The sequence below is a fragment of the Felis catus genome, chromosome A2 (assembly GCF_018350175.1).
Source record: "Felis catus isolate Fca126 chromosome A2, F.catus_Fca126_mat1.0, whole genome shotgun sequence".
In the NCBI taxonomy this organism is placed as follows: Eukaryota; Metazoa; Chordata; class Mammalia; order Carnivora; family Felidae; genus Felis; species Felis catus.
In genome coordinates this window covers 28,857,062-28,882,284 of record NC_058369.1, presented here as the reverse complement: position 1 = coordinate 28,882,284, position 25,223 = coordinate 28,857,062, and the positions used below count along the sequence as shown (strand labels likewise).

Sequence of the window (25,223 nt, the reverse complement as noted above, 5' to 3'; positions counted from 1 at the left end):
GCCCCATTCTGAGCACCAGCCCTAACCCTAATCCGCCCCTCATTCGCTGCACAAAGGGGTAAACTAAGGCATGGGCCACACCAGCGGCTCTAGGGATACCCTGGCACCCAGACCTGGTGGTGTAATTGGCACTAGCCGCTTTTTGAGGGTTTTCCAAGGTCATAGGCAAGTAGCAGAAATCGCTGCCCCAACAAAACTGTTAATCACCCGGCTTTGGGATCCGCAAAGGGAGGGGGCTGAACACGTGCCCAAGAAAGGAGCTAAGTAGGTAGAGGGAAGGTAGTGTTTTGGGAGGGAATCTTACATTTGACATTTTAAAAACACAAAGCACTGGCTTTATGGTGGGGGAACTCATGAGGACTCGTTTGGACTATTTTATGGATTAATGTAGTTTTTTATACAAAAATACGCGGGGATTTAAAACGTGGGTGGGGGGGAGGGGGGAGGGGAGGCTGGTTAGTGGAACTGGAGTTGGAGGCGACTCTCTAGGATCAGATTCTTCTGTTATATGACCTTGATCAGCCACTCACAGTGCTTTATTTGGGAAAAAAGAGCTTAAAGATCTTTACCGAAGTGGCCCAAGGATGCTGGCTGGAGCCGAAAGCTAAGAGAGGTCTTGCTTGTGGAAGTCTGCCACTTGCAGATTTACTGCTTTATTATTTCGGATCCCTCAAGAAATGTGCCGGGGACCAGTAGAAAAATGAGCTCAGTGGTTGTTGTAGAAAGACCCTGACCTATGCTGGGCCTGGGACTACCGAAAGCGACTCCTATTCGCACCTGTTAAGCCGGGTGTGCCTGAACTCTCCCTCTCAGGCTCCATGTTACTGCCGGCGGCCTGAGTAGCGCAGGCGTCTGGGAGTTGGAGTCCTGCCCCCTGTTTCCCGGCGGGCTGGTACTCTATCTCCCAGCGTGCCATGTGGTGCGGCGAGGTGTCTCCTGGGAGTTGAAGTCTCACTTCCAGCCGTTCTGTGGATTGGGCCTTTGACTCGGAACTACAACATCCAGGTGGCACTGCGTTCTTGGCTGGCAGCCTGTGTCCCCACCTGCTTGGAGCTGGGACTAGAGAGAATTGTTTAGGAAAGCAGTTGTTGGGTACTGGAGAGATATAGCTAGTAAAGATGTCTTTTGTAGGTGTCGTCGTCGTTGATTGTATATGCTGTTACAAGTATTAGGGCAGTATTGTATGTGCTTTTCCAAGTGTTAGGGAAGATGCATGCTTTCAAACACAGCTAACACTGGATAATTTAGAGTGTTCCTATTACTTCTTTTTGTAACACCGTACCTGCCATCTGTAGATGAGGAAAAATCTTGAGAAGATGATTTGTCCACATGACACACCTAGTAATAAAATGTAATGCATGTTTATTTATATTTATTACCTTTAGTTATTATAGTTTAATTCTCTCAAATGCTGTATGAGATAACCATTTTATACGCTTTCACATATAAGAAAACTAAAAGTTTTAGTAAAGCAATTAAAGTTAAGCAAATTGTCCAAATTAACTCAGCTAGTGAATAGAAGTACTGGGATTGTGACCCAGTCTCATTGATAGGCTCTGCTTAGAAAAAGGCCGCACCTGAGATGCTGGGGGTGGGGGTGGGTGCTGACTTCGCCTCAGGTCATGGTCTCCTAGTTTGTGAGTCTGACTTCCAGGTAGGGTTCTGTGCTCACAGCTCAGAGCCTGGAGCCCACTTTGGATTCTGTGTCTCCCTCCTTCTCTGCCCCTCCCCCACTCATGCTCTGTCTCTCAAAAATAAATAAACATTAAAAATAATTAAAAAAGAAAAGAAAAAGTCCCCGCCTAACAAAGTGAGCAAACCCAACGTTTCTGAGTACAGAATTTGGAATTTTTACATTATACCATGTTTCCTCTGTAGTCAGAGACTAAATGTTAGGGCTGCAAAAACCTTTGAGATCATTTAAATTTAAGGCAAAGATCTTGGAACAGTTCCTGGCATATAGTAAAAGTTCCACAAATGTTAGCTATATTTAGCTTTATAATACCTTTCTTTTAGAGATGAGGAAACTGGACCAGGTGGTAAAGCAGTTTACCCAAGGTCATAGGGTTGGTTTGTGTCAGAGATGAGACTAGACCCAAGCGATTCATTTCCTAGTCTAGGGTTATTTTCATTCTACCATCAGTCAGCTAGGAGGAGCACTAGATGTGAAGCTGTTTAGATAAGGTTTCCCTCCTAATTTGTTTTTTGTAGGCCATAGGCCAGGACCCATTGTTGTAAAGGCCCTTTTCTTATTGGTAAGGTTGTACTATTTCATTAATTAAGCAAATATTTTTTGAGCATCTTCATATGCCCATCCTCTTTAGGTGCAGGGGCCACATGGATTAAAGGAGCTAATGAGTGAGGGCTGTAAGGACCTTAAAAACCATCTAATTTAACTCCTTTATTTTATAAATGAGGAAAGTGATCTATGGTCTTCATCTCATGCCCTCGTGTCAAAAGCCTCTTGTTTCTGCCAGGAGACAGGCTTCTGGAGGCCTCATAGTACTGTATATGACTTTTCAGGTTCATGATTTCTTTTATTTGGTGTTCTCATCCTGTTCCTATTCCTGGAAGCGTTTGGTGGAATGCTTTAGGAAATATTTCTGCGCTCCTCTCTTTATTTGTATATACATGCAGCTTCAATATGCTCCCTTTCTATTTTGGGAATGTCTTGTTTTGGTTCCCCATGCGTTTTCCCCTTTTTTTCTTTCAGACCCTTGAGAACAAAATCTGACACTGTGTTTGCATTCACACAAGTTACATTCTAACCCACTAGCTAATGTAGGGTATCAGAAATATACACATGCATTGTTTGAATTATGTAAAACTTTAGTTTTAGAAGGCACATTGGCCCTTTCAGTTCGTAGATAATAACGCAGGTAACTTACCTCTTGTGTGTGTGAAAGATGCTTTCTACATAATTAGTTACTAAACTAACGTTTTTATAAATTATCAGCTAAACATTCATAAACAGTCATCATGAGAGATGTTCTCCCCAACCCCTCCTGCCTCCTCCCTACCGCCCGCCCAGCACTCTCCCAGCTAACAGTCTGCTTGTTCAGCTTCCTGCACATGCCTGACCACTAGTAGACACTGAAAAAATGTTTGTGAAATTGCATTCATAAGCATCCCCAAGCTCTGTTCCCACATCTTTTTCTTGAATCTCTTTTAAGATAGAAATGCTTTGAAATATAAGATGTAGCAGGTTGCTTTCCTTTTGGTGTCTACATTGCAATGAAAAAAATCTCAGCCTTTGAGGTCATCTTCCAAGGGGCTGTTTCTTTGGGAATGTCCATGTCTGTGATTTCTCAGACGAGAAAGTGATCCAAATAGCAAAACATAGCAAAGAAGCCATAGAGAGTGGTAGTGTGGAGGCCTATGATTTAAATCCCAGCCTTCCCTCTTAGGGCACTTAGCCCTTGCTTTCTTCTGTAAAATAGGAATAATCAGCATTTGTACCTCATAACGTGATGATAAAGATTAAATAAGGTGATGTTTCTAAGGCTTGGAGCATGTTGTCAGGCACTCAGTAACTAGTGTTCAGTAGATGGCTAGTAGCTCTTATTTTTGTAATAAAAGTAAACAACAGGGGCGCCTGGGTGGCGCAGTCGGTTAAGCTTCCGACTTCAGCCAGGTCACGATCTTGCGGTCCGTGAGTTCGAGCCCCGCGTCAGGCTCTGGGCTGATGGCTCAGAGCCTGGAGCCTGTTTCCGATTCTGTGTCTCCCTCTCTCTCTGCCCCTCCCCCGTTCATGCTCTGTCTCTCTCTGTCCCAAAAATAAATAAACGTTGAAAAAAAAAATTAAAAAAAAAATTAAAAAAAAAAGTAAACAACATATGAAAATATATCACATTTAGTCACGATTTAAACTTGAGGCAGGTGTCTATTTTATAAAAGGATTTGCCATTTGATTTCTTAGAACAGCCAGGTTGACCATCACATGTCAAGTGTGCCCGCAAATTTGATAATTGATCTTGCCAGCACAGTGATACTCTTTGTGTGGGGAGAGAGATAGATAGTCAAGCTTTCGGCTTTACATTGCCTGCTGAGAGGTCCCTGATCTGTGGTTCCATCTATATATTAAATAGATTGAAAAGCGGCCTGCCCTTGTCAGTGAGGGCTTCTTTCTATTTCTGGAAAGGACTAGGCCTATTCCAGGTGTCTCAGGGTTAAAGTGAAACAGTCATCACCCTGCTGGTGACTAACCCCAGGGCAATGGACACGTGGACATGGCAGGTGTCTCTCTAAAGCTGACACCTGCAATAGACATGAGGCTATTGGTTACTGATAAGGAGTGAGTGAGAGAAAAGGGGTGCTGCAGGGGACAGAGAAGGAGAAATGGGGAAGAGCAAAGAGCAGATGGGCAGAGGGAACAGCACAAGCCCTTAGTAGCATCTATTTATTCTGCACATTTATCCTGCACCTAGCTCTGTGCCAGGCACCTCACTGGTAGGCCCTGGAGACACAGCTGTGAATGTGGCTGGCATGGAGTTGGTTGTGGTGGTGGGTGGTGGTTAATTTTAGGCAGAGAAGAGCTTAGAGGAAGAAGGAAGGCGGGAAAGAGGAAGTAGGAAAGGAAGAGTGGGTATTGGGATTTGATGAGTGGAAAGGTCTCTGTGTCTGGGGTATAAAAATCACTGGTTGTGGGACGTGGGGAGGTAGGGCTGTGCTGGCAGCCACCAGCGATATTATTCAGAGTCCAATTACCTGTATTGTAAAAGAATTTTGGACTTTATTCCAAGGGCATTTGGGAAACCATTTATAGTCTTAAGTGGGGAAATGAAGTGATAGGATTTGGTTTTTAAGAGTGTGGATGCAGTATAGATGATGATGAGCTTGTGAGAGAGAATTGTCCAGGTAGACCTGTGTTTTGTTTGTTTGTTTGTTTTAACTCTAATGACCATAGGAATCTCCTGCTGATCATAAGCTGCTGGTTCTGATTCAGTATATGTGAAATAGGCCAGAGATTCAGGCTGATGCCATTGGTCCATGGACTGTACTATGAGGAGCAAGTATTGAGGAAACGTTTGCGCGATCTAGATGGGAGATTGTGGTGGTTACAAGAATGGACTCTAGAGGGGCGCCCGGGTGGCTCATTTGGTCCGACTTTGGCTCAGGTCAGGCTCCCACGGTTCGTGAGTTCGAGCCCCGCTTTGGGCTCTGTGCTGACGGCTCAGATGCTCAGAGCCTGGAGCCTGCTTCAGATTCTCTGTCTCTGCCTCTGTCTCTCTCTGCCCCTCCCCTGCTTGTGCTCGGTCTCTCTCTTTTAAAAATAAATGAACATTAAAAAAAATTAAAAAAAAGAGAGAATGGACGCTAGAGGGTCAAAGACCTGGATTACAGTCTTGGTTTGACACCTTACTTTTAGTGTGACTTGGGGAAAATGTCCTAGTCTTGCTGAGTCTCAGTTTCCTTATTATCTGTGAAATGGAGGTGATGATTCATTCCTGTTTCAGATTTCAAATTGTTGAAATTTTCCGGGAGGTAACCCATAGAGAGTGCTTAGCACAGTAACCGGCAGTCAAGAAATGGTAGCTGTGAATTTGCTCTTACTGTTGTTAATTGATAAGACAACCTCATGCACCCTGCTCCACGTTACCTTGTTTACCATATTTTGAGTACTAGATGGAATAGATCACTCTTCATTGTACAGTTTTTGTCTCCGTCTCGCATGTGATGTGCCAAACTTCTTCAGTCCTTTGGTAAAAGCTGGAACATTATGGGCAACTAGATATATTTCTCCCATGCAATTGAGACTCTAAATTTGATGAAGAAAAAATCTGGGATCCTTAAAGTATCATCTTATATCTGATTAAGAAGGGAATTTGAGGCACCTTGCTTCCTCATGTAAATTTACTTAGCCCAATTATGGTGCTTCCTTCTTTACATAATTTTAACCTGTTTGGATTGATTTTCAACCAGTGGTTCTCAGCCCTTGCTGCAAGTTCAAGTCACCTGGGGCTGGTCCCATCCAGAAAAATTAAATCAGAGTGTGGGAGGGGAGGCAGGCAGAGTCACTTTCTTTTTCAAGTTTCCCAGGTGAGTCTGAAGTGCATTTAGGAGCGACAACCACTGATTCTAACAACAGAACTTCATGAAATGAATCAGCTACAGTCTAACAGGTGAAAGTCCTGTGTGGGGAGGGAAATATCTAGAATGTAGCATTTTGAAGGCTTTGGGCATGAAAGCCTTGTCACAAAGCTCTCCTGGAATTTGATGAACTACAACAATATAGGTTGTGTTCCGGGTTATCTTTGGGGTCAAATCCAAGGCACCCTCCCCACCCCCTGTCCCATTTTGTATCTCTAGTTGTGCTCGCCTGACTTAGGATTCTCAATTTTGTTTCTGGCTGTGTTTCTCTTCCTGCTACTTAGTTTGTTTTATGCCTCATAGCTGGAAAAAAAAATAGTAACCCATTACAATTACGTTCAAAAGAAACTGAGTTACATGCTTTCCTGAGCTGTGGCTTCATTATTGTAAAGGTTTCAACTATTGTTCAGATACACACTACCACCGGTTTTAACCAGTAACATTCTTTAAATTTTTATTTTAAATTTCTTTCTTTCTTTTTTTGTTTTTAATTGAGTAGGCCCCACGCCCACCGTGGGAATGAACCAGTAGCATCTGGCCATTCTCATTCAGTAGCCTGAACCGGAGGCTTCCAGAGAGGTTGCCTATTATAAAGATTTGTTTCCTTTTAAAATTTTTTAGAGTTACCCTCACCCTCCTTTTCAGGGCAGAATAATTAAGCTAATTTGATTAAATACCTTCCATTTGATGGATTATCCGTAGTATTTGGGGACCTTTTCCTTTTAAAAGTTTTTTTTTTCTTATAGAAAGTGTGTATATGTAGGTTTGTTTCTATCTGAATATTTATATTTAAAACCTTGTATCCAGTGTCCAGGAGCATTCTTGGCCTGAATTTCGATTACCCTGCACCACCATTTCTTTTTTCAGCATTTCCTGAGCGTTTTTTACTCACCAGGAGGTCATTTCGCAATTGTAGTAGTTTTCTTTTTCTACTGTGTTGACTTAATAGAGGGGAAAAAGAGAGTGGGAAAAAGTGTTCTTGTTGGAGGGTTTAAAATCCATTTAAAAATTACATATTTGGGGGATATTTTGTACATATGCCAAGGTTTTCTTTTAATGATAAATAAGTGGGAATAGAAGGGGAAAATGAGAAACTGGCTAAGAGGTTTGCAAAAGGCACACCTCGACAGTATTCTGGAACTGAAAGGCTCTTTCTGAGGCTATTTATGTGTTTATTAGTCTTCCTTGTTATGGATTTACCTCTTTTTATTAAGAATCAGATTTCCATTAAAATTCAGTGTATTTTGCAGTTTCTCAGACTCACAGCTATTGGAGCTAAAACCCATCACAGATAATGTGGAAGTATCAGTACTCCCTCATGAGGTTTAGTGCTTGCATATTTTAGTTGAGCACGGTTTGGAGGAGAGTATGGTCTGTAGTCGTTTAATCACTGAAGCATGTGGTGGATGGTAAGAACAAAATTTTCATTTTCTGCAAGGCTTAAGGTCTTCTTCCCATGTCTTCATTTTTGGGAAAAAACACCCGAGAACTCATTGCTGTCTTAAGTCTCCACATTACCAGCAGGACAGTACCTGCTCGGTTGTGCCTGGAGACGTTCTAAGGATGCCTCGGAGCAGGTGTGTGCTGGGAGGACAGGCAGAGGAGGGGGCTGGAACCTGCTGGGGTCAGGTTGTTTGTCTCAGCCCAGGAGCACGGGCGATTCCTGTTCAGATTCTCCCAGGAGTGAGGCTGGTGGATAGAGAGGTAGTGGTCCCAAGGAGGGTAGGAAAAAGCAACCCAGACGGAGAAGCAAAGGCAGAGAGCATGGAAGGGGTGTAACAACAACAAAGATGGTCAGGTGGAGGGGGGGATGGAAAGTTTTTTTGTTTTTACAAATATCTGTGTGAATGGTGCCCTCCTGAGCTGTGCTGTGCCCTGCTTGCCTGGTTATCACACGGAGGGGACCTGATGAATGGAGGTGCTGGCACCTTCAGAAGAGGGGAAGTGATACTGAGGTACAAAAACAGCAGGTGGCCACTGCCATGTGAAATCCCAGTTGCTGGGATCTGCTGGCTGAGTGGGTACGAGCAAGGCCAGAAGCTTCTGCAGCCAGTGACCACAGATGAAGGTTGCAGCTGAGGCCCTCTCTTGGCCCCTCCAAGCAGGACAGAAAGCTTCTTCTAAGCCACTCCTTCCTCTAGGCTCTTGAACTTCTGAGAGGCAACAGGCCAGCTCTTCCCTGGCCTGGAGGAGTTAGCTGTGTTGGGCTTACCAATGCAGATGAAACAGCTGGGTGCAGCTCTCGTGGGTTGGGGACTGGCTGGAATGATATGGAAAGGTCCTGGTGGGGCCAAAAGCTCCTGCATGTCTCACAAGCTCCCAGGTGGTACAGATGCTGCTGGTCCATGGGCCACACTTAGAAAGCAAGGTTCTAGTTCTTTATGGCTCCTCCCATGCTACCATTCTGTTGTGATGCGATGAAGAGCGTTAGGAGTTCGCAAATACATAGGGCAGTCTCTTACAGGCTGAGGGTGATCTTCGGGAAGTTGTGTTGCCTTGCAGAATTTTATTTTCTTCTATAAAATGGACATAGTGAGTGTGTATCTCATAGGAAGGTATGAATAAAATGGGATAATCTATATAAAATATTAGCATGAGTACCTCTCTTATAATTTCTTAGTAAATGTTAGCTTTTATTTTTATTATTGTTATTATATTTTACATTTTTATTATTTTTGAGCTCAGAGACTCAGATCTGTAAACCCAAGGCATGCGGCTTTACCGGGTATGAGATGTGGACACATGGACAGGTCTTGATTCGGTCTGTTTCGTCGTCTTTAAAATGGAACTTGTAACAGTCACTGACTCTGCATGTTGTGAGGGTTGAGTATGTATAAAACTCTTGGCATGTGTTAACTACTCTTATGCTTATGAATACTAATCACTGGATTTGGGGGGTCTACACAGCAGCTTCTGGTACCCTGGGTTGGCCAGGTTGCTGTGAGTCACTCTTGGTGTGGTAGGAGCTGCCTACACTAGGGACAGGTAAGTGGAGAGTGGGACCAGGATCTGGAAGTAGGTGATGTCTGGAAGTTAAGGTAAGCAGGCAGGTGGAATGTGGGATGACAGCCTGGTGACAGGTCCGGTAGCAAATCCGACTCAGTGCTGAAGTTTGCTCTGACCATGGACCTCACTGGGCTCTGCCTTGACAGTCTCTAACTTGCCTGGTACCCCAGTGTCTGTACCTAATCTCCAACTGTATTCTTGCCAGTTCCTGGTTGTGAGTCATTTCCTTGCTCATCATTAATTAATTCACTCCACATTCACGGAGGCCTTTTTCTTCGGTCTCTGTAGGTTAGTTCCTGTGTTTTAGCTTCCTTGACTTATACTTTTTTTTTATAGCTTTTATTTAACCTCCATTTTTGATTGGTGCCCTCTTTCCTCTGAAGGAAAGGAAGCTCTCTGAAGGCAGGAGTAGTGGCTATTTTGCTAATGCTGCCTCCCATCACCTGGTCCTACCTTAGAACTCGATGTTGAACTTTGCACTGTGCCTCTTACTTCTGGGCTCTGCTCCATTACTTCTCTGGTTAGCTGAGTCTTGGTTGCACGGAGGGTATAGGTAAGTGAAATCTGTTGAAGTCCTGGACCTCAGCCCCCTTACTGCTTCTTGAATCGTACAGCCTCCCCTTTCCTCCCTTTCCTGGAGAGAGTGCCTTGTTTATTGTGTTAATACTGTGTATTTTCCCTCTTCAGAAGTTTGCTCCCTGAAGGCATGGACCTTTTGTAGTACTGTTTCTTGCTCTTTCTCCATGCATAAAGCAGCACAAGGCCTGTGGTGGACAGGATGAGTTATGTCTCATCCTTACCATCAAGATCTGAAAGTCTGGGTTACCTTGAAGGCTGCTGCTCCATGCAGGTGATAGGAATTTTCAAATGCTGGGAGTCAAGAAGGGGCTCATAGGAAGGGAGTAGAGACAAAAACCTATTCTCTGGCTCTGAGGACCAACTCCTGTCTTTGCTTCTCATTAGCCGTGTCATCTTGAGCAAAGGACTCAACCTTGCTGCATCTCGCTTTTCTGTAAAACAACGATAATACCAGTTAGCTCTTAGTTGTTGTGAGAATCAAGTGAGATGGTTGCTGTGAAGCATGCCCTTGCATAGTGCCTGATATGTAGCCACCATTCAATGAATATTACCTTGATTGGTGTCATTAAACCTGGGATGTTGCTCTGTCTACTCCTGCTGGTTGGTAGTTGCACATGGGTTCCAATTTTCACTTTGAAAATCAGGGCTACATCCTTCCCATAGTACTGTGTTATTAGTGGGCTGTCATATTCCCTTTGGTCATCAAGTAAGCGTAGACGCCATTGGTTCTGGCCATATAGAGTTTGCTGCAAATGTTGGCAAACAACAACCCAGGATTCAACACAAAAAATAAATGCTGGTTGATGTTAAAGACAGAGGAATAGAGATCAGAAGACAAACACATCCACCGTACTGTAATATTTAAATGCCTTCTCATAAACACTTAAGATTCTCATTAGTCCAACATCAGAAAAATGATAAATATTAATATTTGTCATCAAAGGGAAGCTTAGAAATCAAAGTTTAGTAAACAACTGTTGTATTTCAAGGATTACATAATACTGAAGGAATTTTAATTCAACACGTCCAAAATTCTGTTTTTAAAAATTTCTCTTATTTGTTTTTTATCCATTGCAAAAACTAGGAAAGGCATGCATTTAGTTGGAAAAGATTCAGGGGACTTGCTCATTTTGATCACGTTTTCAGAGACTTAGGTTATGTTCGTGTCTGGTGTCTACAACAGAGACCCACATGTGCTAGAGCCACTCTCCTTCTCCAGATCTCCAGTTCTGCTTCAGGAGAATCATAGTGGAAATTGGCTCCTATTAGATCATGAAAGGGCACTGCGAGCTCCCTGTCTTTGGCTGTGGATTCCTTTCCCAAGCTTTTCTGCTCTTGCCAGTTCTGAATGTGCCAGAAGTATGTGCAATAGTCCCCAGAGTCAGCAGGGAGCAGGGGGAGAGGCAACAGGCTGACATCATCACTCTGAGGCAGTCAGGCTTTCCTTTCCTGTTTTCACAGAGTCGGGCATGGCTGACTCCGTGTGACAGGGTCTCATCATGTCACCACAAGGATGTGGTGCAGGGAGTCAGGGGACCTAGGTTTTAGTTGTGGCTCTCACTGCCTTCTGCAAGTCTTATCCTCTCTCTGGGCCTCCCTTTCCACATCTGTAAAGTGAGGGGGCTTGGATCTGGTAATTCTGAAGTCCTGTGCCTCTCCAATGTCCTATAACCTTAGGGGAGACCTTTAGGAATCTGCTAAGCCCTTCCTTGTTCTGTCTGCAGAGGGGCACTTGCTTGGAGTGGCTGGTTTTGGGGCCACACGAACCTATATCTTGCCTTAGCTAATTTACTTTAGTTCTTAGTTTCTTATCCATTATTGGGAATAGTACAAGGTTGTCCTAAGCATAAGAGATGATGTTTGGAAATCCAGTGCTGTGTTGTTATTATTGTTATGTTATTATTGTTATATATTATATTTATATCTGGACTCAGGACTTTTCTGTCTCTTTGTGACTCAGTTTCCTCATCTAAAAAATGGGAATAATAGGGGTGCCTGAGTGGCTCAGTCAGTTAAACGTTGGACTCTTGATTTTGTCTCAGGTTATGATCTCACGGTTCATGAGATCAAGCCCCGCTTCGGGCTCTGTGCTGACAGGGCGGAGCCTGCTCTGGATTCCTTCTCTCCTCTCTGTCTGCCCCTTCCTTGCTCATGCACACGTGCTCTTTCAATGTAAAGAAATAAACATAGAAAAAATGGGAATAATCAGAACGTACCTCATTGGTTAATTGTGAGAACAAGATAATGCATGAAAATATGTGGGATACTTCCTGGTATATAGTAAGTACCAAATACATGTGAGTGATGGTTTTAGCTATCATTTGTATTATTAGTCACAATACCAAGAATGAAGGAGTGCTTTTTGTAAAGAATAAGATAGGAAGAGGCAGGGGCGCCTGGGTGGCTCAGTCGGTTGAGCGCCCAACTCTTGATTTCAGCTCAGGTCATGATCCCAGGATCATGGGATCAAGCCTTGTGCTGGACTCCGTGCTGAGCGTGGGGTTTGCTTCGGATTCTCTCTCTCTCCCTCTGCCCCTGCTTACTTGCTCGCTTGCTCTCTCTCTCTCTAAAAAAAAAAAAAAAAAGATAGGACAAAGCAAATGGGAGTAGTTACCTTTTCTAATACACATGCTGAAGCAGATTTTTAGTGGTCTAAAAGATCCACCATTTTCTCTGAGCATCTCATTTAACATAGGGGACATTAAATAAATGATGTCAAGTCTGTACTTAAAAGTCAAATATCTATGTCCAACATGAATTCTTAAAATAGGATGCTGGAGCCTCTTCAGAATCTAATGTTCCATACATACAAAGGTAATGAAAACACTAACTGGAAAAGATATCTGCACCTCCACGTTCATAGCAACATTACTTACAGTAGCCAAGCTAGAGAAACAAGTGTCCGTTGATGGATAAACAGAGAAAGAAGTTAGGGTACGCACACACACACACACACACACACACACACCCTGGAGTATTATTCAGCTATAAAAAATGAGAATGGTTGGACCCTGAGGCCATTATGCTAAGTGAAATAAGTCAGAGAAAGAAAATACTGTTTGATCTCACTTATTTGTGGAATCTAAATTTTTTTTTTTTAATGCTTATTTATTTTTGAGAGAGAGGGAGACAGAGCGTGAGCAGGGGAGGGGCAGAGAGAGAGGGAGACACAGAATCCGAAGCAGGCTCCAGGCTCTGAGCTGTCAGCACAGAGCCCGATGGGGGGCTTGAACTCACGAACGGTGAGATCATGACCTGAGCCCATGACCTGAGCCAAAGTCAGATGCTTAACCAACTGACCCACCCAGGTGCCCCTTGTTTGTGGAATCTAAAACAAGAACAAAAAAAAAAAATCCCACACTGAACTTAGAAAGAAAAGATCAGGTTTGTGTTTACCAGAGCCAGGGGGCGAAGGGAGCGGGGGAAGGAATTGGAAGAAAGTGGTCAAAGGCACAAACGTCCAGTTAGTTATAAGATAAATAAGTCCTAGGCTGTCACGTACCACATGATGACTGTAGCTAACACCTCTGTAGCGTATACAGGCAAGTTAAGAGATTAGATCCTAAGGGTTCTCATCACAAGGAGAATTTTTTTCCTTTTCTCCCTATTGTATGTATATGACAGGATGGTTGTTAACTAAGCCTGTTGTGATAATCCTTTCACAATACATGCAAATCCAAACATTGTGCTGCACATCTTAAACTTACACAATGCTGTGTGTCACTTATCTCTCAATAAAACTGGAAGACTGATGTATCTCTCGAGGGAGAATGAGGAGAACGGAAGATAACTAAAATGCTTGAATGCAGGTATCTCTGGGGATGACAGCTGGGAAATGGGAAGAAATGAGGCAAGAGTTTTTTTGGGTTTTTTTTTTTTTTCTAAGAGCTGTGTATTGCCATTTGATTTTAATGGTTATATACTTTGCCTTACAATAAATAAATAAAAAACATTTTGTTACAAGTCAAAAAAAAAAAAAAAAGGAATCTAATGTTCCAGGTCGAGGGTCTATCTCCACATATAAGATGAAACCAAATTAGAAGAGAGCTTATTTTTTATCAGATTACTGTGGGTGAGGAATGAAACTCAGACCTTTTTGTGTGGATTCGCTCATTTCATCTTCATGGCAGCTCTCTGAGGCAGATACTCTTACTGTCTCTGTATACACATGAGAAAGCTGAAACTCCGAGAGGTTAAGTAAACGCTTGAGGACACCCAGCTAGCAAGTGGTGAGGCTAGAAGTGGGCCCAGGTCCTGTGATCCAGGAGTTAGAGCTGTATTAGCTGTTGTCCCCAGATGGTACAAAGGTCAGACCTGCTTGATAGCTACTATTTCTGCATAATGAAGTCTAGTGGATCAAGACAAGGATGTAAATGACTTGCTTTTTATGTAAATGACTATGCTTTTATCAATGACATAGCAAATCAGCATTCCTTTATATTGTTTCCAAGATCATTCCATTTTGTGCAAGGGAATGAGCTTCAATAGAGAATAGACTTATTTAAGGAAATGTTAATAATTTCTCAAATTGGCAGCATCAAAACTGTATTTATGGAATTAAAGAAAACATACTGCATTTATATAACGCAAATTTACCTGGAAACAAAATTTCTTTATCTTTTTCTGTATCTCAGCTTGCTGCCGTTGGCCTCAGTCTATTTTTTATTATTATTTTTAAATGTTTATTTTTGAGAGACAGTGTGTGTGGGGGAGGGGTGGAGAGAGAGGGAGAAGGAGGATCTGAAGCGGGCTCCGCGCTGACAGCAGAGAGCCCGATGCGGGGCTTGAACTCACAAAGTGTGAGATTGTCACCTGAGCTGAAGTCCGATGCTTAACCAACTCAGGTGCCCCAGCCTCAGTCTGTGTTTAAAACACAAATATAAATTGTTTCTTGTTAACACCATTGGATCTGCAGGCAGTTATTAGACTAAGTTGGTGTTGATGAGGCCAACATCTTGGTCGGAGGGCCCACATTATTCTATGAAAAGGGGACATTAAAAAAAAAAATCTTCTTACCCGCTGCATAAGAAAATACATTTATTTTAGAAGCTTAAACAAAAAGACAAATGCTCAAAAATAAAATAACATTGTCATTCTACCCCCCTTGTGACTGCACTATCAATATTTCAGTGGATACTCTCATTCCTTTTTTATTACATGTATAAATTTGTTTGTTCTGGTTTCTGAATTTACATAGCACCTTGCTACCTGTTTTTCACTCATCAGTGTATTGAGTGCATATTCCCAGGCCTTAATGACTGCAAAGTACTCCACTGTTAGAACATGCAATTTTCCTTTCTATTCCAATTGTTCAGCACTAGGTTTTGCCCACCTCTCTTTCTGATATATATTAATGAAGAATATTTGCGTGGATGCATCATCACATCCATGATTCTTTTCTTAGGATGCGTTCTCTGAAGCGGAAATGCTGGGTCATCTTGTATGTGGTAGGAGTAGCTACCCAGTTTTTCTATACTTCACACTATAGGTAGTGCTCCCTGGGTGCCTGGACTCCCCACTAACAGCTTCTCCTGTGTTCTGTTTCCCAAGAACTTCAGAGAAGACTATGGAGCCAGAAGCTTGTGAGGTAATTAACATCAGTCTACAGGTTCAACTTGGTGATCACAAGAAACATTTTGGACTATCCATCCCAGCCATAACACGGCCTTCATTATTTAGTATGTTACCCTGTCAGCTCAGAATGCCTTCAGATGCAAGTAACAGCAAATGCAACTTAGAGCGGCTTAAAAAAACAGAGGATTATTTCTTCCACAGAAGAAGAAACCTAGAAATGGTGGGGGAGGGCACAGGTGGGTTGCGGCAGCTCAGAGATGTCAAGGAGATATCTACAGTATTCTTGGCTTTTTCTTACTGATCACTGGATGGCTGTGGTTGAAGGAGACACCTTGCTTGTGTTCAGTGAATCAGGGAGGGCTGAGGGAAGAGAGATGGAAGTGATTCATTTTTGATCCTAGGAGTTGTTAGCCTGATTTTAAAAAGTGATGCTTTTTGCTCTTATTGTAGAAGTAATGTATGACCATTACAGAAAATATATTTCACCTGTAATCTCACCACCAGGAGGTAATCACTGTTCTCATTTTGGTGTTTATCCTTCCAGTTTAGTTATAAATGCACAAAAAAGCGGGATTACCCACTGATGTACTGCCTCATAACTGGAGTTTTTAATCAGCATCCATCTCAATGCAGAGCACCTGGTAAATGCTTTACCAATTTTACTGAAAAATTAATGAATTATTTCAAAAATACTCTATGAATATTTCTTCTGTATTGCTAAGATATTTGTTTTTGGCATACTTTTTAACAGCTGCCTATCACTCAATTGTTTGGATGTTCCATAATTTCTTGGACTGATTATTTTTTCAAAATTTTCTCAAAATTTTAACTATGACAGATAATTCTGTAGTGAACATCTCTGTGTGTAAGAATGTGTGTATGTGTGTGTATATACAAATCTTTCACTTTTTCCTTAAATTCCTTTCCGAAGTCGAATCACTAGGTCCAGGGTCTAATTTTAGAGTCCTTGATGTATATCATCAAATTGCCCTCTTCATATGTATCATTACTGCCTGCAGTGTGAGTTATTATAACCTTGTTTTATTTTTTTTTATTTTCAGTAGACTTAAATGTTTTTCTGAGTAGGTAATATATTCCTATGGTTCAAAAATCAACACAATACAAAAAGAAAGTTTTGCTTCTGCTTCTGTCCCCATACTCCTATCTCTGCCCCCATTTCCCTTAGGGTTGTCACCTTGGTTAGTTTCTTTTAAAATTTTTCGGTATTTTTAGTGTATGTAGGAAAATATGTGTATAAATTACTCTCCTTTTTCTTTCTTTCTTTTATTTATTTATTTATTTTTACAAAAAAAGCAACATGCAACATACACTATTCTGTACCTTACTTTATTTGGTTTGACTGCTGTATAATGTTCCATTATGTGAATGCTCCATAGTTTTGTCTATTTTACTGTCTAGCCTTATTTGAGGCTTGTATCTTTTCAGCCAAACCAGGCCCAAATGAACCGTGATATTCTGGCCCTGCAGCAATACCACTAATCGGAACAGGCAGCTATATCTTAATTTCCCAGACCTACTGCCTGGCCTGCTGCACATTTTGACTTTGCTTCCCAGGGTGTAGCTGGCAGTGTCTGAAGTATTCTAAATGCAAGAAGGGAGAGAGTGATAAAGGTAGGGGTATCTTCTTTGAAAACTCACTAGCCCCCCTAGCTTTGATTGTAAGATTGTTCATGGTCTAGTTTGGGTAAAGAGCAACCCCTCCATTCTTATCCGAGGGGTGGTAGCTCCTATAGGAAATCATGTCCTGCGTACTTTTTAAGGAATTAAATGTCACAGTTCAGGACCCTTGTGTGCTCCTCCAAAAGACTGTAGAGAAGAACCCTTCCTTGCCTGTTCTAGCTTCTAGTGGCTCCAGGCATTCTTTGGCCTGTAGCTGTAAAACTGTTTCCTTCACTTGGCCTTCTCTGTGTCTTTTCCTCTTCTCTCCGACTCGGATATATCTCTTTGGGGGCCACCATTTGGCCCCCTACAAGACTTTGATTTTAGTGCTCTGATTCCAGAATCTGTGCTCTGCTCTGCTATACTGTGTCCGGGGAAGTGCCACAGAAAAAGTCTATTTTCTCTTCCACATGATAAAAGAAAGACTGGAGGTTTCTTGCTCAGTGCTGGATCTTTATTGTCTTGCTCAGTGCCTTGTGCAGAGGAAGTGCTCAATCAAAAGGAATGTCTTTATCAATGAGTGATCCATTGAATGTAAGAAGGCAGGTTTTTGTGTCTCTCATTACTTTTTGCCAGGCTGAATCTCCAGGTACTTCAGTTGTTCTTTATGTGAAGTTCAGAACCCTCCACCATTCTGGCTACACTCCTGGACGAACTCTCTAACTTGGCCAGGATTCCTCTTAAAATATGCCTTCCAGTTTGAACTCTTGATAGGATCTAAGCAACAGGATTCTCTATGGTTTGCATACTGTATTTTTAAAAAAGGTTTTATTTATTTATTTATTTATTTATTTATTTATTTATTTATTTATTTATTTATTTAGAGATGATATGAGCAGGGGAGGGACAGAGAGAGAGAGAGAGGGAGAAAGAGAGAGTCCCAAGCAGGCTCCGTGTTGTTGGCACAGAACACGACACTGGGCTTTGTCTCGTGAACTGTGGGATCATGACTTGAGCCTAAATCAACAATTGGATGCTTAACTGACTGAGCCACCCAGGCGCCTCTGCATACTGTATTTTTTAAAAGTAGCCCTAGTTGTGGGTATGTGGAGAGAAAGGAGTGCTCATGAACTGTTGGTGGGAATACAAACTCTTGCAGCCATTACATAAAACGGTATGGGAGTTCCTCAAAGAATTAAAAATAGAATTACCATATGATCTAACAATTCTGCAACTGGCTTGCTACCCAAAGAATATGAAAACACTAATTTGAAAAGATATATGCACGCCTTTGTTCATTATTTACAATAGCGAAGATGGAAACAACCCAAGTGTCCATCGACTGATGAATGAATAAAGAAGAGGTGATATATATACACAATGGAATATTACTCAGCCATAAAAGAGAATGAAATCTTGCCATTTGCAGCAACATGGATGGATCTAGAGGGTATAATACTAAGTGAAATAAGTAGAGGAAAACAAATACCATATGATCTCACTCATATGTGGAATTTAAGAAACAAAACAAAAAAAGAGCTGAATCCAACAATAGGCTCTTAATTATAGAGACCAAACTGATGGTTAGCAGAGGGGAGGTGGGTGGGGGGGATGGGTGAAATAGGTGAAGGGGGATTAAGAGCACACTTATCATGATGAGCACTGAGTAATGTATAGAATTGTTGAATCACTATATTGTACACCTGAAACTATTAATATAAAACAAACAAACAGGGGCGCCTGGGTGGCTCAGTCGGTTAAGCATCTGACTTCAGCTCAGGTCATGATCTCACGGTTCATGGATTTGAGCCCTGCATTGGGTTCTGTGCTGACAGCTCAGAGCCTGGAGTCTGCTTCAGATTGTGTCTCCCTCTCTCTCTGCCCCTCCCCGGCCCACGCCCTGTCTCTGCCTCTCTCCAAAATAAATAAACATTAAAAACAAACAAACAAACAAATAAAAGTAGCCCTGGCTTGTGTTCATTTTAGAGCAACTGCTAAAGTAATTGCTGGTAATTAGTACATAAAAACATAAAACAACAACAACAATAACAAACTCCCTATACCAGTAGCCCTAGTCGGTCATTGAGTTTTTAGGGCCAAATTCAGCACTCAGTTAAATGCAATTTTGATTGATTTTGGATTCTGAGGATGCATTTTGAGATTGGAAAGAAAATAGTCCAATCGTCACACGTTGGGGTTTAGTGGAAAGGGCAAGCATTCTTATGAATAAATCCAGTTTTCCCTCTCTGTTCCAAGTTGTTAAACCCATGAAAAAAAGTTGTGTGCTGTAAGAGGGATGAATGATGATCCAAAGCAGTTTTTTTTGCAAGAACAAATTTCATGGATTTTCATGACCAAATATTAGAGAAGAGAACCTCTTCCTCCTTAATTTCCACCCTTGGGGAATATCATTGGTGGAGTCTTTTTCTTTCTTTCTTTCTTTCTTTCTTTTTTTTTTTTTTTATAAACCACATTTACCACTGCTTGTGTTAATTTTCATGTTCTTGTACCCTGAACACATTTAGACTCTTAGTGTTGTACATGCTGCAAGTTTCACTGCTGTCAAAACATGTTTTTTTAAAATAACCCATGGGCTTTAACCAGCACACTCAAGATCAATTATATTTTTTTTTTAGGTAAAATCTACCTTAATATTTAGATCAGCAAGAAGACATGGTTATGATTAACTTTTGCCCTTATGTGGTAAGATAGGACTGAGGCATACTAGTGCTTTCCAAAATGTTTCTTTTATTTATTTTTAAGGTTTTTAAAATTTTATTTGAGAGATCGTGAGAGAGCGCAAGCGAGGGAGGGGCAGAGAGAGGGAAATAGAGAAAATCCCAAGCAGGCTCTGCACTGTCAGCACAAAGCAGGGCTAGAACTCATGAACCATGAGATCATGACCTAAGCTGAAATCAAGAGTCAGGTGCTTAACTGACCAAGCTGCCTAGGCACTCCTAAAATGTTTCTTTTAATTACGTTTTTAAAAGAGGGGTTAAAACAGTGAAAAGATGCTGACTCCCAGTGGTGGACTTCATGGCTTCCTCTATTCCATTGTACTTTCTACTGCATCTTGAGGCCTTGGTTTCTTCGAAAGGAAACATTTTGAAAACAAAGGCCCTGTGCTTGGGACTCTTCCCTCTCACCTCTTACCCAACTACTAATTCTACTTGACACCTTAGCTTAAATGTCTCTTCCACAGGGAAATTTTTTCTGACCCACAAGGCTTGGTTAGTTATTTTGTAAGCCCCCTCAGTACCTTGAACTTCACTTGCAGCCTTCATTGCATCCATTTCAATAGCTTTGTTAATGTGTGTCCTTTACCCCACACTGTAAACTCTGCAAGTCAGGGTCTATGCCTCTTTTCAACACTCTACCTAGTTTAGTGTCTGGCTCATAGTAGACACTTGAAAAAGTTTTGTTGACTGATTGGTCAGAGGCTGGAAAAGTCATTTAAAGGCTTATAGGAACAATGCTTTTAACAATAGTTGCATCCATGCACTTGTGTGCACGTACATGTGCAGGCGCACGCTAATGGCGGTAAGTACTGTTTTCTCTTCTTTCTGTTTTTTTGGGGAGGGAGAGGGGACCACTGCATCAAATTACTGGAGTGGAAAGAACAGTTGACATTCTGTTTTAAAGTGACCATGTATTTGACCCACTTCTTCTCTAGTAATGTCATCACGATTGTATCTCATTGCTGTGGGTTCTTGGAGGCTGACAGGCGGAACAAGTTGCTTCAGCTCACAGTCCTCATCTGTCATACAGAACAGCTTGCAGATTCTTATTATGTGAATGAAATATGGAGAGAGGGATATTTTTCTTCCTGGGCTATCAGGGTAATTGAAAGTAACCATATCAGGGCACAAGGGGAAAATGCAGGAAAATAGACTGCTTTTGTGAAGGGCAACCCATCGGCTCTCACAACTGCAGGTGTCGAGTCTCCTCTCCAAGTGCAGAGGCGAGGGGAGTGTTTCCTGTTATCAAAAGGCCTAGTATTCGACCGGAACATTCTTTCAGTAAGAAAAACGCCTTGGTTCGTGTTGCCACTCCTCAGCCACCGATGAGAGGCCACCACCATTACCTTTGGAGTACAACCCATGGGACCTAGGGCTCGGGCTTTGTATGTTCTGTAGCTAGGGAAGAAAACTGTTTTAGTATTCCAGATCAATAAACTGTGGTAGAAAATTGGAAATGTGCTATGAAAAATCATTAGCCAGAGAAATTCTACTGTTCCCAAGTTTTGCATCAGAAAACAAATAACCCTTGACCGGTCTTATAGTTTATATTTTACAAGCTTGGCCCTGGTGAAACAGAATGTCAGATGATACTGCATCAATGACACTTTGCCTTCTAAATGGTCAGTTACAGAGCTTTACAGAATAGTTTTAGTTCACAGGAAGCTTTTTACTTACTTAACATTGGTCAGAAGTACTAACGTGGTGATGGAAAGCAAGGTGCAGTTCAGCAATCATTCAAGTCATGGCTTTGTTATATTTTGAGATAGCTTTAAAATCACTTAGTCAAATAAAACTCCAAAGTACTGTAACTGCCAGGTTGCTTTATCTAATTTATGACACAGAGGCAAAAGAATCAACAATAACCCTCCATTTACCATTATTAGATTAGCTATTACTGAAACCGCAGAAAGTATATAACCCTTTACTTTGTGTTCACTTGAATTTGGTTATTAAGCTTTGATGGAACTTTCATTTAACCAAATGCCTTTGTTTACGACAGTAAGCATGTTAAGTCTTTTGTGTTCTGAATTTGATATGACCATTTTAGAACATGCCTCCCGCAAAGGCATGTTAAAGTTATAGATTCTGTTCATTTGTGTAATGTCAAACATTTTCAGTTCAATCTAGTTAGGGTTTTGCTTTTCTTCCCAACTTGAAGAAATGCATCTTTTTCTCCGTAAGGCTTTTCTTTTTCAGGAACATAACCAGGCATTAACAAACATAGCAGCTCCATAAAAATTGATTTTTTAAAATTAAATAAGCATCTGGTGGGCTGAAAATGTTTTATACCTGATATTTAAAAGATATTTTGACTATTGCCAAAAGAATCAATTCTTTCATGCCATCTCCCTTGCGGATGCCATCATATGCCACTGTGTTGTGTAGAGCTTTGGCTCGGGCTTGGTTTGGTACCTCAACTCTGCCACTTTACCTGCCTATGACCTTGGACCTCACCTCTTCAGGAGGCCAATTATCTCTAATTACCCTTTCCTCAGTGTGCAGTAGAGTTCTGAATAGCACTTTTCTCCTAATGTTATATATGAGGGAATGGATGTAATGTCCTCAAATGTGTGATGATGACTGTAACCTTTGTGTGTACATGTGTGTATGTTTACTAGCTACATGTGGGTTGTCACCTTAACTGAAACCAGTAATAATTCCAAATTGGGTTATAACAGTGGGAATGTTGTTATCTTTTCAAGATTTAATGTTCTGGTATCATGACCATACACATGGAACATCGGCACCATTTTGGATCTATTCAGAGCTACAGTTTGAAGACAAGTCGCCATGAAGGTGGCTGTTTCAATTGCTGAAATTGGAACCCAAGAACCAAATCCGTATTCCAAAGAAGTCTTACTTTTAAATTGGAACTTTATTTCATTTCCTTTGAATTGATTTAAAAGCTAGGATAAAGACTGTTTTAGATAACTGAACTAGAAATATATGGCCTTTCCAATAAGAAAGGCTTCTACTGACATTTTGTTGTTAGTTTTCTACTGGCTCTTTCCCATATCTGTTATGCTTCTGTCTAATTGCCTTGCCCTCCTTTGCATTTTTCATCCTTAACTCTGTCCTTTACATCCACATTTTTGGGGTAGTGAAGACAGGTTTGGAGAACTCTACACCATCTCACCCAGGGCCCTGTGACCCGTAACCCACAGAGGAGTGTTAAGAGGTCAGGCTGGGAGATCTGGTCTCTGATGTTGGTTTCCAGCGAATTTACATGGTTCTTAGGGAATTGAAATTTTTTCCCCCTCATCTCTACCATCTTCTTCCTGTTGGCTTGACTAATGAGTCACAGAAAAATGAAAACTTCTTTAGCTGTGAAAGTTCCAGCAAGGAAGAAAAAAATGTTAGGCCTTTGGCATTGGTATAATGTAAAATAAGATAGCATTTAAAGATAGTCTCTGCTTCAGCATCATATTGACAATGCCCCTCGCTTGAGTCAGGGATTGGGGACTTACTGAGATACACCATCTGGCAAAACACGGAAGGCCAGTCTTGTGCCAACTGAGAAAGCTGCATCAGTTCCAACTCTTGTGTACTTTGCACATTATTGGACGCCTTGCAAAACGTTTATCACTTTTTAATTAGGAAGGACTAAGGGATTTTCGTGCCCCAAAGAAAATGTCAGCAGCCCGAAGATAGGAAAATTATCCAGTGGATCATAAGGAGCAGGAGGTATTTAACGTTGAGCCTGCACAGGAAACAAGGACAGTTGCCTGCTAGGATCTTTGTTGTGGGCCGTGTGTTCTTGGTCTGTCTGCGTGGGACCGGGGATCTGGTATTTCTGTTTCTCTGACAGTTCCCCAGCTTGTTTCTCCTGCAGCGTGGCCAGGCCTTGAGAACCCATGCCAGGAGATCAACTCCGTCCTGCTCCTTGGCCTATCATGTAAACCATGGCCTGTCATGTTCATTAAAATGAAAATTTGTCGAATGGAATTTGCCCGACTGGCAGAATAGTTTAAATGTCAGATGTTGTTAGGCCTGGATATAAATATTATGTTTTTATTGTTAATTAATTGCAGCGCCTCAGTACCAGTGATCCAGAATCCAATTTAGTCTGCAGTAGGCCTGTGGATAAGGGCCAGAGATAATGAATGCAGAGGGAAAAAATGTATTCAGAGTTTCCGTTGTATCTGTCAATGTCCTCTTAGAAAAATAGCAAATTTTGGTGTCTCACTTTAATTCAAGAGGTGCAAAACAGAAGGGAATTAAGACTCATTGTCTTTTGAAACCTCTCAAACGTTACTTACTGTTGCATCTATTTCACCGCTAGCCCCGAATCTGTTCCAGCATCAAAATCCCCAAATTTGTTGCTCTGTCTCCTTTCTGTGATTTCCCCCACATTGCTTCCACCCCTGGGTCCTTGGTATGTTCACAGCTCATTTCGGAGTAGTAGAGCTGAGGTATGTAGTCCCGAAATCCTCCTCATTTCTCTTTGTTCGTTTTCCTCTCTCCATTCGCCATCAATCCTTCACTTTCTTTTTTTTCTTCATTTTGTCCTTTATTTTGGTCCCCAGACTCAGCAGCCTATCTGTAAGTCTGCCACTGTTTGTTAAGATCATTTTGCTTCCAAATTGAGCTAGGGTCTGAATATCACTCAGGGTAACACTGCATAACAGTTTGCATTAGAAAGGGGAGCAGAAATCTTGCCGCTGGGGCCCAGACCTCAAAACTGACTGTTGTTGCAAAGCCCTGAGCCAGCAGGCATTTGCGACCGTCCTTCTCAACCAATATTTTGTGGAATACTTGCTGTGAACATGGCATCTTACTCTGCCACCTTCCTGTTTTCCAAAGGCAAGTGGGTGTGCCAGGCAGAGGAAGACTAATTAAGACTTTGGAAGGCAGGACTAATGCGATCCAGTGGTCAGGGACCCTCATTTAATTCCTGGCATCCCGGTCCACGCCAACCTCGTTCTGCCCCTGTGATTAAGCCAGCCGAGAAGCAGGGAAGGGAAAATGAACTTTGGTGTGCTCTGAGTTTCCCTGTCCAGCAGTGTCTGTCAGATTAAAAATGAGAGGGAAGGAGGCCAGAGAATCTTCCAGATGGAGAGTTCAGAGGAGGGCACAACCAGACTCCCTCTCCACAGTGACGTAGCTGGGCTATCGGAGCATCGGGCCACGAGCCAGGAGGAGCACAGGCTGCTGCCTGACCCTGTAGTGGAATGGGGGTGGGGGGTGGGGGGGGAGCTGGTGGGCCAGTCACCGTTGGCTTGGAGTGGGAACATATTCCAACCAGGCACACACAGGCCATGTGGTGGAGGCAGAGCATTTACCCTAAGAGCCGGGTGGGCCTGGTTAGAGGATGGGCCCTTCATCCTGGACTCTTTTTAAGTGTGTTCCCCCAGGCGTATGGGCACTGCAGAAACCAAAATGGGGAGTTGGTGTTCTCCAACCTCTGTGTTTCTTCCTTTAGAATGAATCAGCCATGTAAGAAAGGTGACCTTAGATAGGCTGGAAGCAGCAGGAACAGCAGTGGCCATACATCCTTGGACAGACTCGCATGTGGACAGCAGTTCCAGACAGCAGGGGTTTGGTGAGGACACAGTGCACTAACAGTCACTCTCCACACCTTTTGGTAGCTCAATTTTGTAACTGGCTTCAGCA

At 42.1% G+C, this 25,223-nt stretch overlaps 1 protein-coding gene across 7 annotated transcripts in view; it reads left to right on the top strand.

Annotated features, from left to right (window-relative positions):
* Window positions 1-25,223, top strand: part of FHIT (fragile histidine triad diadenosine triphosphatase) — a 1,423,954-nt gene that overhangs the window by 5,657 nt on the left and 1,393,074 nt on the right. The gene's annotated exons all lie outside the window — the stretch shown is intronic.